This window comes from Melanerpes formicivorus, unplaced genomic scaffold (genome assembly GCF_026170545.1).
Source record: "Melanerpes formicivorus ecotype bairdi unplaced genomic scaffold, bMelFor1.0.p_v2 SCAF_17, whole genome shotgun sequence".
In the NCBI taxonomy this organism is placed as follows: Eukaryota; Metazoa; Chordata; class Aves; order Piciformes; family Picidae; genus Melanerpes; species Melanerpes formicivorus.
In genome coordinates this window covers 10181557-10200940 of record NW_027142369.1, presented here as the reverse complement: position 1 = coordinate 10200940, position 19384 = coordinate 10181557, and the positions used below count along the sequence as shown (strand labels likewise).

The 19384-nt window shown below is 40.4% G+C and overlaps 1 protein-coding gene across 1 annotated transcript in view; it reads right to left on the bottom strand.

Moving 5' to 3' along the window:
- ESR2 (estrogen receptor 2) overlaps positions 1–7384 on the bottom strand; it is a 49449-nt gene extending 42065 nt beyond the window's left edge. Inside the window, exon 1 of the mRNA XM_068148913.1 lies at positions 5736–7384. The gene's annotated coding sequence lies outside the window, so the exon portion shown is untranslated. The remainder of the gene's footprint in view (positions 1–5735) is intronic.
- Between the last annotated feature and the right edge of the window lie 12000 nt (positions 7385–19384).

Here is a 19384-nt window from a genome sequence, read left to right as displayed (position 1 = left end):
TTTCTTAATGCTTCAGCATTCAGCCTGTCTTAGCCTTTGTGTTACTCGGGACACTGGCAACCTTGTGGTTATTCCAAGCATTCATAAATGTATTTCAGGACTCAATGCACATGCCATACATGGAGGCACCAAGGGAACAGGGCTTGTTCCACTGTAGGAACATACAAAACTGCAAGAGGGTCTAACTGCAGTCTTCTGCTCCCTGAAGCGACATTTCAAAGACAACAAAGACAGACTCTTTTTTAAAAAAAAAAAAAAGTGCACAAGCCAGGACAAGAGATTACAGTCACAAGGCAGTGCAAGGCTGGTTTCAGCTGGACATAGGAAAAAATTCTCCACAGTGAGAATTAAACACAGGAACAGGATACAAAGAAAGGTTGCAAAATCACCATCTTTAGAGACACAAAAAAGCATTTCACTGAAAAACAACCTGAGCAACCTGACTTCACTTTGAGCAGGATGTTGGATTGGTGGCTCTCCAGGTGGCCCTTCCCACTATATTTTTTTTATGACTCTTCTCATCCACTACTGGAAGCATTCATAGTAGAGGAAACCACATTTTACCTGTGCAGGAAAGAGTGAAATATATCAAAGCTCACTAATTACCCCCAACACTGACCATCTTGTCAGCTGTGTTCAAGAAGGTAAGAGCTGTGGGGTCTTTGTCCAAAAGCAACCACCATTTAGTGCTTCGTGGTACATGAAAAGAGATGTTCTGCATATACTGCAGTGGGATTAGTGCACTAGAAGGTATGCAGACAATAGGAAAAGATTTTGAGTTCTCCAGTCAAACCAGAGTTAAGATTAACTACAGTAGTTTTTAGCCTTTCACTTTGTAGACTCTTGAAACATTATCAGACCTCAGAATGGATTTAGGCTTTCTGTACTTTGCATTTGTTACATACATTACATAGGCTTGAGAATCTGGAGAGCAGAAATGTGAGGCCACTGTCCTGCTCAAGGATACAAACATAAAATGACATACTTAGCTCCTTTGCTCTGTATGACATTGCTCCAATGTACAGCGTAGACACTCAATACATACTCCATCAAAAAGAATATTTGATTTTCATCTTGAAAATTTTATCACATTCTATTAGAAAATAAACAACTAGTAGCAATTACAAGGATGCATCAAATGATTTTGTAATCACACTTCAAGCCACAGCAATATCACAGCAGAAGCCAGTGCAGAGAATATCACCCTTGTCCAGTAAGATCTTTATTACTAAAAGAAAGCATCACCTTCTGATGCAAGAAAGGACAGGGAAGAGTGATACAGGATGGCCTACACCTGGAACTCAAATTTTCTTGGAATTGTTATGTGCATCTGTATCCAGCATCTCTGAAGCACACTTGGGTCTCTAAGCACATGCCAACTAATTAATCTAATTTTTAAGAAGTTAATTCTGAGACATTAATTTGTGGTTTGATGATCAGAACACAGCTCTGTACCAACATCAGGGAATACACCAGATCCTTGGATCCAGGAGGAATTAATTTCTTCAACCGCCATTTCTCCCTTAATGACAATGCCCTAGAAGAAGCGTATAGGAACCTTACTCTACCCCATTAATTTCTAGTCATTAAAAAAGCCTGTATTGAGGGATGTCTTTAATTTATATTACTGTACTGAGAAACAGAGTGCCATGCTCAATCATCTGGCATCAAAATGGGCAAATATATATCAATAAATAGCCTCATTTTTCCCAGCAGGACTTTTATACAGCTTGGAGGGTTACTGAATAACCATCTCTCAGTTTTTAGCATGGTGTAGGCTTGAGCTGGCACAAGGACTGAGATTCTCTGACACAAGTCAAGCTCTTTCTATTCTCTCTTATAACAATTAGAAATAAATAAACTAAGGATTGAAAATACCTCTGCATTTCTTCTCTGTTCCCACAACAGTTCCCTCATGCAAGCCTGTGAGGATATACAGCAGGCATGCACAGAGCAGTGCCAGCAGCAATGCACTAATGCCAGACAGAAACTGAAGAGGACAAAAGGGAGAGGGGAGGAAAAAAAGTCAATATGTGAAGAAAAACAAGTAATTTGGGCTATAGGAGGATAGCAGGAATTGAGATTTCCTATTCTCTAAGGGAGAGAGGGTGTCCATCTTGCTTTCTGAGTAAAGCAAAGATGAGAGATTTTCCCTGACAGCAACTATCTATCACTAGGTATAAAAACCTGTGATGAGATTAGGAGCCCTTTGCCCAATGGACAATAGAGTAAGGTCATAACTGCCCCTAAAGCCTAGACTCCCTGGCAACCTCTAGGAAACAAGATTAGATAGGTGAGTAGACAGAACATATCCCCAAATTACATGAAATAAAGTATTTCTGCCTCACATGCTATACCACCTGAGGACCTGACCTACCATAGCTCCAAAACACGGTGTAGGAGTTTCTGCTTGGTATAGTATGTTAGTCAATGAAGGATTTAATTTTTCCTGGCTAAGCAGAACATGATGCATTGGCTGTTCCCTTGAGCATGGCATGCTTCAGGCTCCTCAAATGACCTGTTGCTTTATGAGGCTAAAAAGCAACAGTGATCACCACAGTTGTCTTCAGCATTAGAAAACCTTCCTTACAGACATGCTTTCAGGGAATTTTTTTTTTTTTTTTCAGACCTAGGTGACCTGAAGAGTGGAGAAAAGTGACAGACTTGTTCCTGTCAGTCCAATGTGCGGTGTTCCTTATTCCACTCTCTCCTTCCCCAGATAAAATTGTCTTATGTACTATGTTTTTTCCCAACAGCCTCTTTACTAATTTACCTGGTGAAAGAGTCTGGTTCTGTAGTGGTCTTATTAAGCAATGAGCTCAAAGCCTCTTCAACTAACAACACTTGTCAACATTGTGTTCAACATAGCTCTGTCCAAGAAAAACATGCCACATGCAAGATCTTCTCCATCACTGCCACTTAGGCAGCCACCAAAGCTGTGCAGCTGCATTGTGCTTTGAGAGGCACTGTGGCACACACTTCAGGTGTGTGGCTATGACAGAAAGCAGTATCCGGTTTCCATCTTGCTCTACTCAGTATCCAAGCAATACACTTCATGTGGCTGCCTTATTTTTTACTGTACAAAGCAAACTTTTGTCCTTCTAGTCAGAAAACTTGAATAGGCAACCTTTTTAATAATTGGACAGAAATTAAATCAATGTATGAACATGTATGAAATGCTGTGCCTTTTTAGCTGCTTCTCCAGTTTTAGGTATAAATCAGTTTGTCTCCTGGTTGGAATTTCTGTAAACTATCATTTCACTTGCATTCATTTTGTTGTGCATCATCACATTGACAGAAATTCAAGACTAAGTATGTTGCATCTACAATTTTATTCTAACTTATTTTTGAAAAAAGGATTTGCAGTGTAATTATTTGATACCTGATTCTGATGATTTAAAAGATGTTACAGATGACTAATTATGCCAGAACTTTCCCATCATTATTAGTTCACTGAAATAACAGAGAAACCAAGGTATTACTTATTCTTGCCTTTCAAGCTATGAAACACTCTTATAATAATACAGATCAGATACATTTAACATCATCCACATTTATTAGATCTGCCTCATTAGCCTGAACATGAAAACCTGCCTTTTACTGTGAGTAAAATCCTGTCTCAACTGAGCCAGAATTTTGTTGTTGATTCACACAGGTGGATATTTGTCTAATACATTGATTAAGACAAACCTTGAATGTCCTCCTGGTCTTACTAAAATGAAATCTGAGAAATTATTCTGAAATTTCTGATTCTTGAGCTTCATAGCTATTGCCTGTAGAAGAATGGACCAGCAAACTCTTCTATGTGAATATTTCTTGCTGCCAGCAAAAGCATGCTGCAGATAACTGAAGAGCACAATAAAATAGTGAGGTATAGAAGAATAGGTATAAAATTTAGCCCCAAGGATCAGAATCCCTTATCACTGTGCTTTCCTATTTGCACCTTTAAGTCAATATTTGAGAACCAGAACTAAAACTAAGTGTATTTCAAGAGATTGTATATAACATGGCCTCATAGTGGTTTAAATGAACAGATTTTAATCCATTCTTTATCAGAATATCATCATAGACACTCCCAGTGGCTGACATTTATCGAAGGTAATCCTGCAACTGCAACATTTTTAAATCACCTAGGATATAAAATAATGTTTCTGAGTCCACTTTCTCCAGCAATACTTCAAACTCTGTTAACTGATTCTCGTAATTACAGCACTTGAAGAGGTCATTTAAAGAGGTCAGCTGTGAAGAAGCCTTGGATTTAATCCATCTCTTCAGCTCTAAGAATTTTATTGTTATTTCTCCTCTGTACATCTGAGAAAGCTGAACTGTTCACTCACACACACAGTGAGCAGTCTGATAATGGAGACACTACAGCTGTAGTTACAGTCAGTGTGACTGCAAAATGTAAGTTACATCTTATTGTAAGAGAAAGAGGAAATTTAAGAAAGGAAAGCAAAAAGGACAGCAACAGAGGGGTGATTCTATGTTTAAATTTTGTCCGCAAACAGAAAGAGAAATTTTGATAAAGTTCTGAAACTGTGAATAATAGTTCTAAAGCTTTAAATTAGAAATATAAAATGTCTCTTGTGCTTCAGTAAAGGCACCATGCGTGGTGTTAGATCTCTCCCCCTCTCAGGGGAATAACAAGATGAGCAAGGAATTTCAAGGATACAGATGAGGAAACAAATTGCTGTAAATACTCAGCACATCAGACTTTATATTCAAAAGTGGTTTCTCACACAATTCATAATCATTTCAAAACTTTCTCCACACATAAACGGTAATTGTGCATTATTCTCCATATGACAGAGCTGAACCCTTTCTCAAAAAGAAATGGGACATTTACCAGCCATTCCAAACTCTAAATTGCATAATTTGCTGTCTGTCCCATCCTCTCTCCAGACTGAAACTTATTTTTCCTAATAAAATCTCAATTTCAAACCTCTGAGATAATAAGACCAGATTGTCCCTGTCATTGCTAGCCAGAAGTCTTTACCGGTGTTCCAGCAGAGGCTGTGATGGGCTTGATGAAGATTTACACACGTGCTGTCCAGTCATAAGTTAGTGTTAAATATATCTTTTAGCATTGCCAGAGGTAAACTTCAGAAGGAGGCTTGTATCTGCCTGTCTAATTAGGAAGATCCTTTTCAAATCTGATGTTCTCATTTAAAAAAAAAAAAAAAAAAAAAAAAAAAAGTAAATATGTGTTACCAACTTTAAGATGGGAAAACTACTTAGCTAGACAGAGCAACTGCAAGAACAAAACCCAAAACATTTATCTGTATAAGATTAAGAATTTGAAAAAGCTGATCCAAAGTTCAGTCAATGAGAAAACTTCCAATAACTCCAATTTGCTTTGGATCAGGTTCTAAAAAGTACTAAGATGCTAAGAAGTGGCTTTTACCTTTTATTTGCATACTCATTTATACAATTAAAGAGAACATAAAAAATGAAAACCCCTAATCTATGTTAAAAAAATACTCCTGCTTGTAATGCAGCAATCCTATTCTAGGTAGATTCTTAAGCCAAACTGCTAAAATGCAAACACAAACCTGTTGAAAGATCATTTAATCTGCATACAGTTAGAGTTTAAGAACAAATGTGCACTGAAACCAAAACAAAATCTCTCAGTAGTTTAACTTACAGAGGTCATTTTTCATAAATCCAGAAGCTCTCAATTTCAGACCTTTGGCAACATTAAAAATAACAAATATTTAATTTAACATAGCACGTACCTGATTGACACTGAACAGGGTTTCTGCTCTTTATAATTGTTCTGACAGCATTATGTCAGCAAGGTTTTCACATAGCAATTCTGGATTTGTTTTCCTTCTTTCCTTTATCTCTGATTATAAAGCAGCTGTGCCCACCACCACTTAGTCATCAGATCTCAAATATTAATCTTTTCAAAGCAATGTGATTCTCATCAGTGCAAGATCACACAGATACTATCAGTGTTTCCTTTCCCTGTGAAGGCAAGACCTAAACAGAAGTTCCTCCTCCTCCTTTCTGACATAACAAGCTTCTGAATTTGTCGTTCACTGCAGTTAAAGCTCTTACATGACTGAATCATTTTCTAAGCCAAGCATTCTCATATTTAGCAGAGAAATATGAATGATTAACTACCCAGTAAATCTGGAAGCAAACAGTGAGATTAAAAAAAAACAAACTAAATCAAACTTTGTATACCTTTGTCATAGGAAAATGTGACACACAATTAACATTTACTCTGAAGCACTGTGCTCACCTTAGCTGTTTTGTGCAATGTAATTACAAAAACTACTGTGGAATTGCTTTTAAACACCAAATGCTCAAACACAGATGAGGAAGAATTTTTTTTTTTAAACATAACTACATTCTTTTTCCAAAAAAAAAAAAGCAAATTGTGGTGAAGAGGTTATTAAATTTATGAATATGAAATATGAATTATGGAAAAATATTATTTTATTATCAAACTATTAATAACCGATGAATCACCAACTTATATACATGTTCTAGTGCACGTTCGTGAAATACATTCCACAACTGGCTTAGTGTTATGATTATAACGTAATTGAACTATCTATAAACCCTTTCTATATTTATATAACGGAGGGTGCAATTCCGCCGCTTGGCCACTAGATGGAGACTCGGCGGGACGCGGGCGGTTTCTGGCTATATACAGCAATATTATAATCTTTCTATGCGTCAGCGCTTACTCTGCTAGACGCGGATACTTTGAACTGAGTGCTAGTGGGTGGAAAGCACGTGGACAATATTCAATCCCCTTCAGACAACAGGGATCGGTCCTGGTTGGGGTCGGTCCGTGGGATCGGCCCTCAGAAGTCGGCTCGCACGGCAGGGCGGGACGACGGTGGCCGGTAGGTGGGCTCGAACGACGGAAGCAGGCGAAGCTACGGGGGTCGGCCCAACCACGGCGGTTCTCGGGGCTGATGCAAACAGCCTCAGGGAGAGAATGCGGCTGCGTTAGGCGGCGGATTCTCTTTACCGAGCTTAAAGGAACAACAGGACTCTCGTAGTGGTCCCGGGTCCGGTGCAATACAAGCACGAACAATGTTCTGGTTTTCCCTGGAATTCACAGGGCTCAGAGCGGCACTCGGTATTGATCAAGTCCCTTCTCCCCGGCAACTGGGCAGATCTTACCCGCGGGGGTTGGTCCAGTCCTCTGGTGGCACGATGGGCTCTTCCGATCGGCACGACTGGTTGTAGCACTGCTGAGCTCCTCAGCCTCAGCGAAGGTCCTCCCTCTGGGCTTCTTCAACGATGCAGAGGCTTCCAGTATGCGTGCATGTATAACAGAAGCTAACAACAATAAGCTCAATGGCAAAGGCTGCAGCTCGAGAGTTACTCTCTCGAGCAAGCACAGAGACAAAGTAAATGAGGGGGGGGGGGCAACGTGTTCACCAACTGGGGTGATACTTATAGATTCCTCGAGGCTGGGCTTGACCAATGGGCACTCTCATAAGCAACTGGCTTCAGCCTATAGAAAGCGTGAAGCTAGAATTATGCCCATACTTGGTGTAGGCACAAGCACTGCATGCGCTGGGTGCGTGCAAGCCTGGCTAATGCCTTGGCTTTTGTCTCCCGCCTAGAGGGAGGGGGAACTTGCCCACATGCTGGGACAAGATTCAGTATCGGGGCATAATGTGCCTTCACCACACAAATTAACTGGAAGCCATTTAAGGTAGTATCCTTATTCTACTCAGTTAACACTCATTAAAAAAAAAAAAACCACAACAAAAAAACACCTAAAAATTTGAATACATGCAACAAGATCTGATTCTCAATTAGACATTGGGGTTGCTTTCAAAATGCTTGATTAGTTGCACAGCATTACCCTCATTTACTCTAGGGAAGCTGATGTGCTTGTAAATTTGCTTGGACAAAGCCTCATGGTTTGTTTTTTTTTTTCTTGCATTTTAGACCTCAACACACCTCCAAATCTACACAACCTTCTGAAATCTCTTATATGATTTAGGAGATTCAACTGTTGTCAACATGTGCAACTGAAATAGTCCCCACTGCACTCTGCTGTCAACACCTTCTCTGCAAGCACAGCCCAGACTAAACCAAGGCAGTATTATTAGCCACTCATTCAGCCATTCCCATAATTACTTTATGCTAATGCAATTTTTCTTAGCATCAGATTTGCCTTTCTACCTCATTTCTGTATTCTTTTCCTTGTGCCTCCCCATCTCCTCTCTATATTGTTTTGCATGTCCAAACTCAGCTGCTTTTAATCTGAAATTCCTTTCGTTTTAACAGATAAAGCTACAGGGTCTTAAATTCCTGATGACAGCACTTCTTTGATAACTTGATGGCATTGGACCATCATCTCTCCACACCTATTTTTACCTATGGTAACCCTTAAACACTGTTTAAGGGTAAGGTCATGTTCCCTACCATCCTCAGTACTAATGGGATAAGAACACAAAGGTTTACTGCTAAATATTCCAGAAGTGCACCTTAATTCTTCACACATACAGAAGGGCTGCTTTCTTGGTACGACCCCTAAACCATCTGTACCAGGACCTGATCCTCTGAGTCCCTTTAAATACCTGACTCTTGCCAAAGCTCCCCTCTATTTTTATCAACTCTCCTGACTCTTTCTCAAGACAGCAACAAAGACTCTGCTGCTGAGGGGCTCCATGATTTCCACAAATGGGTGGCAAAAACTTTCAAAACCAGAAGGGACAGAGGGATCACTACCCACAGCCATTAGCAGAAATTATATTTGCAAGCACACCAGTGGGATTAAGAGATCCTTATTTCTGTCTTCTCCCCATCAAATCCAGTGGAACTCAATTAGTAAGACAGAGACCTGCTTTTTTAGGGGTAAATCCACCAGAAATAACAGCAGTCCCTGTTATCACTCACAGCACAGGAAGTTTCTGCAGGAGAAAACCATTCTGTATCTGGCTGCCTACAAAAAATTGAAGATGTGTTGCCAGAGGCATATCTAAGAGCTAATGTACATATTCTGCCTGTCAGACAGCCATGACCAAGGTTACAATAACACATATGCATCTCTGTAGAAATATTCACAAAATGCAGATCCAAGAGGGGAAAGAGAAATATGGGCTATGGATACCAAATAAACATTAGGAGCAGTGCTGAGTAACTACCTGTGACTTGTTTCTTTCTTCTCCAGTCAGATCTTCTCTGAGTTAGGAGCTGTGGCTACTTTGGATAATATAAACAAAAACCTTCAGTCAAAGCAAATTTAAATTGTATTAAGGATTTAATGTGTTAGATAAACAGATGGAATAAAGAGTAACTAGGTAAATGATCAGGAACAGGTGGCAGCAGAAAAAAAATAAAAATAAGTGCTCTTCTCTCTCTTTTATATGTACAACATATATTAATGTTTCCTAAAGCAATACAAAATGAGAAGGTCTTTAATTAATGTATTTTCCTCATAGGTCTTTTGGGGTGAGCATCAAGACAGGAGTTTCTATGCATAGAAATGGATTCTTAATCTCTTAGCTACAGCAGTTTTGTAACTGCAGCAGCACCTGTCCAGCAGACATGCAGAGCAACTGTGAGGAGCCTTGAGACAATGCACAAGACAAAAATAATCCAAATAAGATGTAGCTCAGGATGGCATGCCCCCACGTGTGTACAAGTGCATGAAGGAGAATATATTAATGCCAACAGATTAAAATAAAAAAGAATGACTGATGAATGGATAAATTTTGTCTTGTCCCAAATACAAAGAGTTACTTACATCATTATCACCTAAAATTATTCAAGGCTGAGCAGCTACTGAGACCATAGGATTCACCATGCAAGTTATATGGTGTACACTGTCTGTGTACTCCCCAAGTAAATGGCAAATTTTCTTCTCAGCATTCCCACTATATTTAGCACCCTAGGTCTCACAGATGCAACTTGGCTTTCTAGCAAATTCACGCTATGTAAGCAATTTGTAGAGAGGTTTGATTCAAAGAGTCACCTAACAAAGAACCTTTTCATCACCTCCCACAAGTTTTAAAGGTGTTATAGTAGAAGGATCACGCTGAAGGAGAAGTGAAGAAAAAGAGCCTGAACAGAACTGTAGAAGTAATCTTTTTGAACAATGTTCACCAGTGGTTACATGTTCTTGCATGCCTGTTATTACATTTCTGTGGCAGTCTCCTTAAGGACATCTGCTGATGGCTGTAAAAAAAAAAAAAAAGCTACACAATTTCATTGCAGTTATGTCACACATACCTAAAGAGAAGTAAACTTTAAGGAGAAGAAGGATGCAATATTAAATTTGCAGAAATAAATACCACAATAATGCCTAATTACCTTGTATTCACTTGGGCAAAGGTATATTCTCCTCGTTATCTATGAGTATCCCATTGATTAATACCTTGTTTGTTGCCACAGCTTCCACCTGAGCACCACACAATTCATTCCCTAACTATTGCTTCAGTGAAAACTTACAGGCTTTAAATACAGCCACCTGGTTCACAGCACCTTCAATCTGATACTAGTCCCTCTTCTTGAGGGTCCTCATTTCAAGCTGAGTAGGGTCATGTCTGAATGCTATCACACATTGAAATTTTATCCAATGCTAGCTGAAGGTTCTGGAGGTTCACTCTTTTGAAGCTCAGCTGTAGTGGTAACCAGCTTTGCTGTTGCACGAGGGAGAGACGAATAAACGTATGGAGTCCATACTGCTAAGAATTCATTCTTGCTTGCATTCCCGGGAATCCCTGTCTTTCTGGTTTTATCCAGGACTCTTGAGCAGTAGGCTGGAATTAAAGACAACCATTTCTAGTAGACTCATCCTTGAGAGAGAGAGAGAGAGAGAGAAGAAGAAAAGAAAAATCTAGTTTTAAATGTTATACTGCAACATACATTATGATTCATGATTGTTGTAGTATTTTAATTATCTTTTTAATTAGTTGCTGTCTTGGCATCAGACAAGTGAAGTCAAAGGCTAAAAGTCACTGGCTGAGCAAGTGAAACTTGTGTTTCTTGTTTCTATATATGAGGACTTGCTCTTCCACTACTTTATTTCATCCAATCCCTCTTCAGCATAGGTTATTTTTAATTCAGCTTTGTTTTTAAATGTAGGAGACTTGGGTTTACAGATATTCAATGTATACCCAAAACTTTTATACAACTCATACATGGGGGAAAAAAAAAAAAAGCAACAAAAAAAACCCACACCAGTCTCTATATCACACAGTATATGGTATTACTACATAGGAGATTTCACCTGCTGTGTCCAAAGGATTTCCCCTACTGCCACAGCTCAAACTCCTTTCTGCCCTCCTTTAAGTCTTTCCATGGCTCATGGTCTTGCAGCACATTCCTCTATCTAACCTTGGACCTCTTGGTCTTGAATATATTGCTACAGTAGAACATCTCTGTTAGGACTCAAATGTCCTGCAGTAGCAATTACATGATTATAAATAAATGTATGTTTTCTTATGAAATCATAACTCCCCCAAAACCAAATATCAGCCTTGTTTCTTCAGCCTTTCTGCCTCCAGAGACGACAGAAACAAAGTCCATTCCATAGCATGAGGTCTTTCTTACCAATACACAAACACAATCAGGTCATGGAGAGGAATTTTGTTTCTTGCTGTCCTGGAGATAAATGTCTGTTTTCCTGTCCTCCTTTTTACCTACTTATTCTCTCCAGGGCCTCTACCTGCTACTTTTACCCTAATGGAGCTCCTCCCTATGCACTGCAGGTTAAGGGCAGTAGATTAATTTCCCATCTACTCTGCTGCTACACTATTCAAAACTCTCTCTTGAGGAGGATAGCAATTCATCTAAACTTAATCTAGCTACATTTAGTCTACTAGACAAGTTCAGGGGAAAAAAAGCAATAACCTATCATTATAAGGTAGGAGCCCTCTGGCTGCTTTCCGTAAAGCAACAGCGAATCAGCAAAGAGTTAGCTACCTTATGTATGCTGAGCATGTGATATACAAAGCAAACCATGCAATTACAGAAGATAATAACTGCTAGGAAGAACATGACTGATGTCATACACTTTTTTATTAGATCTCCTCAGCCTAAGCTTGCTAGCTCCTTTTTTGCTATGATTTTATGAGATAGTAGGGGGAACAGGAGCTTGTGAGAATGGGAGAGGGAAGAAGAGTTGGGCAAGATAGAGAAGGCCTAGTAGCTCAAACCAATCACTAATGAAGTGGCTTTGGTATGGGGATGAAATTAAATTGGTCACACCCACCGCTCTTCAATAGTGTTTCAATAGGCATCAAGAACAGCTGTCCTTAATTCAGAGTCTCTTTTACAACACAACTAATGTACTCAAGCAAACTGAAATGTATTTTCTTTCCTTGGCAGACAACCTGAATCTAACTAGTAAAGCAAAGTTCAAGATGCAGAAAATATTGGCAGTGGAAGAACAAGAGAAGCAGGAGAGTTACACAGCCAGCTGAAGTGGCTGAAAGATTCCCAAAGTATTTACAACAACTGAAACACATCAGCTTTATTCTTTGACCAATGCAAACACTCAAAAACAACTTGCCCTTTAAGGAGTCTGTTTAAAAGGACACCAAACCACTACAAATACCACCTCACTGAAAACTCCTGCTTCTCTTTCCAATGTCACCACAAAGAAGTAGGTTTTACTTTTTTGAAAGTGACTCTTCCCACATATCTTTTTAATTCACAGTTTTCTGAATCTGACCTTTGCATCAAGTTTAGTTCAACTTCCCCTTCAAAAATAACCAGTCTTCAATGGCAGCAGCCACTGGCTGAAGTCAGATAGGGTCATCTCCTCTTGTCTGACAGTGGTGGAGTCACCATCATTGGAGGTGTTTAGGAGGAGACTTGATGGGGTGCCTGGTGCCATGGTTTAGTTGATTAGATGGTGTTGGAGGAAGGGTAGGACACGATGATCTTGAAGGTCTCTTCCAACCTGGTCTGGTCTGGTCTGGTCTGGTCTATTCTATTCTATTCTATTCTATTCTATTCTATTCTATTCTATTCTATTCATTGCCATCAGCAGCAGCAGTGTCACTCCCTTGCCTTCTCAGGACCACATGATCTCTCCCTGTGCCTAGTGCTGGTTCTGGAGCTCACCTGACCCAGCAGTTATTTCAGATTGTCAACTCTGCAGAAAGCTATCCCAGCAAAAGAAGAAGGAGGTAGAATCTTTTTCTATTTTTTTTTTCCCATCTCACTGCTGCACTATAAAGATGAATCTACTGCTTGCTAGGTCAGACAAATGGCAAACCAAGCTTGTGCAAGCATGAGATGTCATAAAACCATTAGGGTATTAATTGCATGGTAGTTGGAGCTTTTGATCACTTCCAAACCAAACCATTCTATGATTCTCTGGAGCTTGGAAAGCCCTGTTGCCACATTATGTTGTTGTGCTGTTGTCCCACGGCATGCTCCCGCACACCATTTTGGTTTCAAAGATTCACAGATTGCATCTGGTGAGACCTCACCAGGAGTACTGTGTCCAGTTCTGGGGCCCCAAACACACAGACCTGCTGGAGCAGGTCCAGAGAAGGGCCAAGAGGATGATCAGCAGGCTGGAGCACCTCTTCTATTAAGACAGGCTGAAAGACTTAGGGCTGTTCAGCCTGGAGAGGAGAAAGCTCTGGGGAGACCTGATGACTACATTTCAGTATTGAAACAGACCTACAGGAAGGCTGGGGAGGGACTGTTTAGAAGGGCTTGTAGCAATAGGACAAAGGGCAATGCTTTGAAACTGGAGCAGGGTAGATTTAGGTTGGACATAAGGAGGAAGTTCTTTACAATGAGCATGGTAAAATACTGGAACGTGTTGCACAGGGATGTAGTAGAGGCCTTGTCCCTGGAGGCATTCAAGACCAGACTTGCAGTGACCCTTTGCAGCCTGATCTGATTGGAGGTGCCACTACACCATTTTTTTTCCAAGTTCTCAAAGCACATCCTCTTCCTATCTTTTTAGCCAGGATCAGGACCAACACTCACTCTCTCAAAAAAAGTGCCTTTCTCCTTCTATTTCCATTGCCTCATAGCACAGGGATCCAGAATGAAATTTACATGATAGGAAAAAATCAAAACCAATAAACAAAAAAAGCTATCACTTTCTCAAGGAAACCAACAAATAGAAGAATTCCAACCTAAACCAGTTCTTCATAATAAATGCAATAATAAAATGTAAACATCATATTTAGTGGTGTCATGAAACAACAGCATTTTTTTTTTACCAGGAAGCTTTAGAACTGAGGTGCTCTGATGCAGAGACAGAATATTTTGGAAGGGGTTAAATTCCTACTGTGTGAAGATGACTTCTTCATTCTCCCAGGAAAGCAGCTCCAGGGAGGGAAAGGAGGACTTAGTTGTAGGAAGCACAAAGCAGTGGAAAAGCACAAAGTAGTATTGATGATAAACATGTGGTGACCAGAGTAGACACAGAGGCTGGGTGGAGATCCAGTGGACTATGCTGTCATGTCAGTGGGCAGGAGTGTGGAGTGGTGTGGAGGCTCTGTAGTCCCATTCCTCCACTGATCACCAACAAAATGGTTAAAGTGCTCATGCACCTGATAACAATGACTTGACTATAGTCCCAACCCCTGTACTCTACCTAATAATTGATAATGAGATGTAAGTATTGCCCTGATTTTGTACCTTACTGAGGCACATCAAACAGCAGGGACAGATCAGTGGATTCATCCTTCTCTCTCTCCCCAGAAGGGATACCTTTTGATAAGATTTTCAACTTTGGCTACACCAAGTGCTTCCCCAGGAGACCAAGCTTGTAATTGCAAGCATATTCAGCAGTTTAGTGTGCTTATCACTGGCAATCTTAAAGAATCTCTCTGTGTTACTTATAAATAAACCCCACTGTTTGTGCACCCAACTACTTCTTTTCAATGCAGCTAGCCCTACAGCAGTCTGCTTGTGCATCTGATGTTGGGCCCATAGTACATTAAATTGTCATATCTATTAAGACATAAATCCAGCAGCCCCTAGCCCCTTTTATCTCTGAGCTCTAGCTAGAACACAAGGGGATTAATCTCTTACTAAATTTATTCATCACATTAATATATTACAAGGGTACTCAGATTTGTTCTTCATCCAGAATCATGAGGAGTTTAGCCTATGAAATGATAATAGGCTTTTAATGTAATAGAAGTTTAGAGAAAATCTTGTGCCAATGTATTAGCACAGAACATGTTGTTCTTATCTACTACATTGCTGAAGTAAGTGTAATAGGGGAAAGGGAAGCAGCAGAGTCTGATTTGTTTGAACTGCTGAAGAAATAAACCTTCAAGATTGAAAAAAAACAACCAAACAGGGCAAGCTATAATCTCAAAGAAGTCTGACTATCCAGTTGAGGGGATCAACATGAAAAATCAGCTCTGGTTTCATACTTACTCTGTTGAATTCTGCCTTCTCTGTTGCCTGGTTTCTCAAAGCTGGAAGGATCAGAGTTACATTATCTACTAAAGTGGGGATAGCTATCAGGGAAAAGAATAGTGGTACATAAGCAACTGGACCACTGCATTTTATAAGGTTGCCCTGTGCTACATAATACATCAGCAAAATATAATTCAGTGTATTGAGTGTTTTGCCTTAACTGCTTTATTCTTTCATCCAGAAGGATCCTGTTTCTTATGCTTTAGCATACCAAGTCAATAAGGAATGAGACCAGACTGTTAAGGGAACTGCACCTTTCATCACTCTTCCTCTATTCATTCCTGGAGCATAGTTCAGGGAGACGACAATGAGATATTAAGAGGTCAAATATAGAAAATACTCAACACCTAAGTGAAGACTGTTCTGATGAGCTCAGTTGCAGGACTTCCAAACTACCATATACCTAATATTTCTAAACTAAGTGCTCATTAAACAATTTTGTGGTATTTTTGGCCAACTTCTGTTCTAAGTCTACGCTTTTATACTATGCGGGGGTCTGCAATAGTTTCTCTTTGACTGTTTATTTGCAGAATACATATAAAACACTGCTTGTCTGATCAGGGAAGCAATCAATCAGAAGTTCTTTTTAGTCTTTCAGAAATATTCTTCACAAGAAGCTCCAAGCATTTTTTGGTTTTCTCTCAAGCTCGTATTAGAAGCACTTCTCTTTTTAGTTGTCTCTTTCCTTGCTTACTTTTCAAAACTTTGAAGCTTGTACTTGCACTCAGAGTGGCCTCAGAAGTAGCTCCCCATGTTTCAATTATTGTTAAACAAAGGGGCACATCATTGTTCCCACTTTCAGCCAGAATGGAAAGAAACTAGTACAACCATCAGCTTCAAGGAGGTTTTTACCCAGCCTTGAAGGGCGTGAAAAGCAAGGAACAACAATGGTTAGTATTCAGAGGGCAGCATCCATTTAAAAGTCCAATAATTCAGAGTGCACTTGAAAAGATCAGGGCCTGGATACATAAAATCATCACCCAAAATTGAGAGAAACCTGACATCTTAACCTTATTCACTTTCTGTCAGTTTCCTCATCTATAAGATGAAGAACAGAGCTCTGAGAGATTCTCACATGAAACCAGGAGGCAGGAAGAAAGACAGATGAGGACTTTTACAAAATCCACAGGACTGTGAACACTGAAAATAGCAGAGGCAGCAGCCATTTACTTCTGCTGCACCAGTTATGAAAGTAATAAAAAAGGGTGTTAGAGACTAACAACAGCGTCTGTAATTGAGTGAAAGCAGCATTCTTACTTCTCTCTCCAAGGTATTTTATCTTGAATAACCAAAAAAAAAAAAAAAACATGAACATTAGAGATATTTCAACAATTAAGTTCTGATTTTGTCAGTCTCTGCCTGGGCAGCATTATGAAGAGATGTAGTGGCAGTGAACAGTGATGGTAGGAATTAAGAAGGACTAGAACAGGCCTCTAAATAGAGGCCCATGCCTGAATAAATTTAGCACATAAAATAATGATTCTATTCTATGCACCCAGGGTAGGGCTAATGGTGAAATTTCCAAGATGACAAAGTAGAAAAAAGTAAAATATCAGACACTGATTAAGATGAGAAACATAGAGGGAAAGGGCACAGATATGCAAGAGATTGCCTTTTATTTTTCTTTTTTTTTCCTGGTGATCTTGTGCATGAACTAGAGAAAAAAAATATCTTTATTTCTGCTGTCTCCTCCCTCTCTACCTTCAACATCCTCATATTCATTCCAAAGTCTCTGTATATGGATCTTAAATTGTTTCTGGCAACATTTCAATCTAGTGTGCACTGAAGACACTTAAAAGAGCCCCACAGCCATTATTTGTCCAAATTTATTTAGAATTTACCACATAATCCCAGCTTGTTCTATATTTGAAAGGACCTTTGGGCTTCTGCACAGCCCACCCTACTTCCTCATGTCACTGAAAGAAAAGGATTCCATGCAATTGCAGAGTCCACCACGAAGAAGAAGAAACCTTCAACCCGTTCTCACAGGGGTGGTCCATGTGAGATGAGAGGAAAAGAGACCTTTTAGCTTCCTGACAATAAGGAAAAGGCATGCATTTCATGATCTTTAACTTGAATTCCTGTGGTGGGTTGAAGTGTCCCTCCAGCATTAACTTCAGCCGGACTTACTCAGTTAGTAGCAAATTAAGCTGTATTTACAAGCAAAAACTACACTCTACAATGGAATGCAATGGATATGTACAAAATATACAGTATTTACAATATTATACAGATAGTTACAATCAACAAACAACACAACCCCCCCACCCTGGTCAAAAAAGATCAGGGAAGCTGTTCCACTGCCCTCCCACCCCCCAAATCCCCCTGTCCTGAGAGAGATGGGAGAGAGAAAGCAGTGGGTTAGACTTATCCAAGGCCAGCCAGAAGCACATTATCTCTCACGAGTGAAGCAGAAACAGCCAAGATCAGAAGAGAAGAGAAAAGGAATGGGAATGGAAAGAATTGTTATGGTACAGCTCCTCTTATTTCAGGTATTTACCCAATGAATTTGTTTAGAATAATCTTTTGTTTTCCTTTTTAAACCCAATAGTGATTTATTTGTATTTTTCTACTATTCTGCTCAAAATCTGCAGCTAAATTTTTAAAGGCATAGCCTAAAACCACCACAGTTCCTTATCATATCTCTCATAGGATACTAGAGGGGCACCATTTAGGAACTCTGAACTAGAATCATTAAGATGTTTTGAGAAGCTGAACTTGAACACACTAGATCCATTAACTGCTGGAAGTACATATGCTCAAAATGGCTAAACAGAGATCCTAGGAGCTGTAATGTTTTAATAGTGACAGTATTTAAGACAGCTGAAGCAGATACATAGAGAATAATGAAGCTGGAGGGAAACAATTCTCATCCTCTGTAGCACATTTCATGTACTGAACTGAAGAGCAGTTGCAGCTACCTGTGTATCATAGTATCATTTGGGGCTGGAAGGGACCACAAGGATCATCTAGTTCCAACCCCCCTGCCATGGGCAGGGACACCCCACACTAGACCAGGCTGGACAGAGCCTCATCCAGCCTGCTCTTAAACACCTCCAGGGACGGGGTCTCGACCACCTCCCTGGACAACCCATTCCAGTGCTTCACCACACTCATGGTGAAGAACTTCCTCTCCACATCCAGCCTGAATCTCCCCACCTCCAGCTTCATTCCATTCCCCCTAGTCCTATCACTACCCGAGATCCTGAGAAGTCCTTCCCCAGCCTTCCTGTAGGCCCCCTTCAGATACATTGCTTACCAGCCCTTCCCTGTTGGTGAGAACAAGGTCCAGCATAGCACCATTTCTTGTTGGTTCCTCTACCATTTGAAGGAGGAAGTTGTCTTCTATGCAGTCCAGGAACATCCTGGATTGCTGGTGCCTTGCTGTGTTGTCCCTCCAGCAGATGTCCGGGTGGTTGAAATCACCCATGAGGACCAGGGCTTGTGACCTGGAAGCTGCTTCTATTTGCCTATGGAGGGCCTCATCTGCTTGGATCTGCTGGTCAGGTGGCCTGTAGGAGACCCCCACAGTAATATCTCCTTCCCCTGTCCTGCCTTTAATTTTAACCCATACGCTCTCAATCAGCTCATCATACCTCCCCAGGTGGAGCTCCACTGATTCCAACTGGCTATTGACATAGAGGGCAACACCTCCTCCTCTCCTTCCCTGCCTATCCTTCCTAAAGAGTTTATACCCATCTATCCCTACATTCCAGTCATGGGATTCATCCCACCAAGTTTCAGTAACAGCCACTATGTCGTGGCATCCCAGCAGCACAGTGGCCCTTAACTCATCCTGTTTGTTGCCCAAGCTGCACACATTCGCATAGAAGCACTTCAGTTGGGCTGGCCCTGTCCTCCTCTTCTGCCAATTCCCCTCGGTTTCCACAGAATGTCCTGGTGGATCATTCGTGGCTTGCCTCAGGGCCGAAAGTTGATAGCCCTTACCAGCTCTCCTTCAATAGGCCAGCAGGAGACTATTAACCCCTTCCCCCTT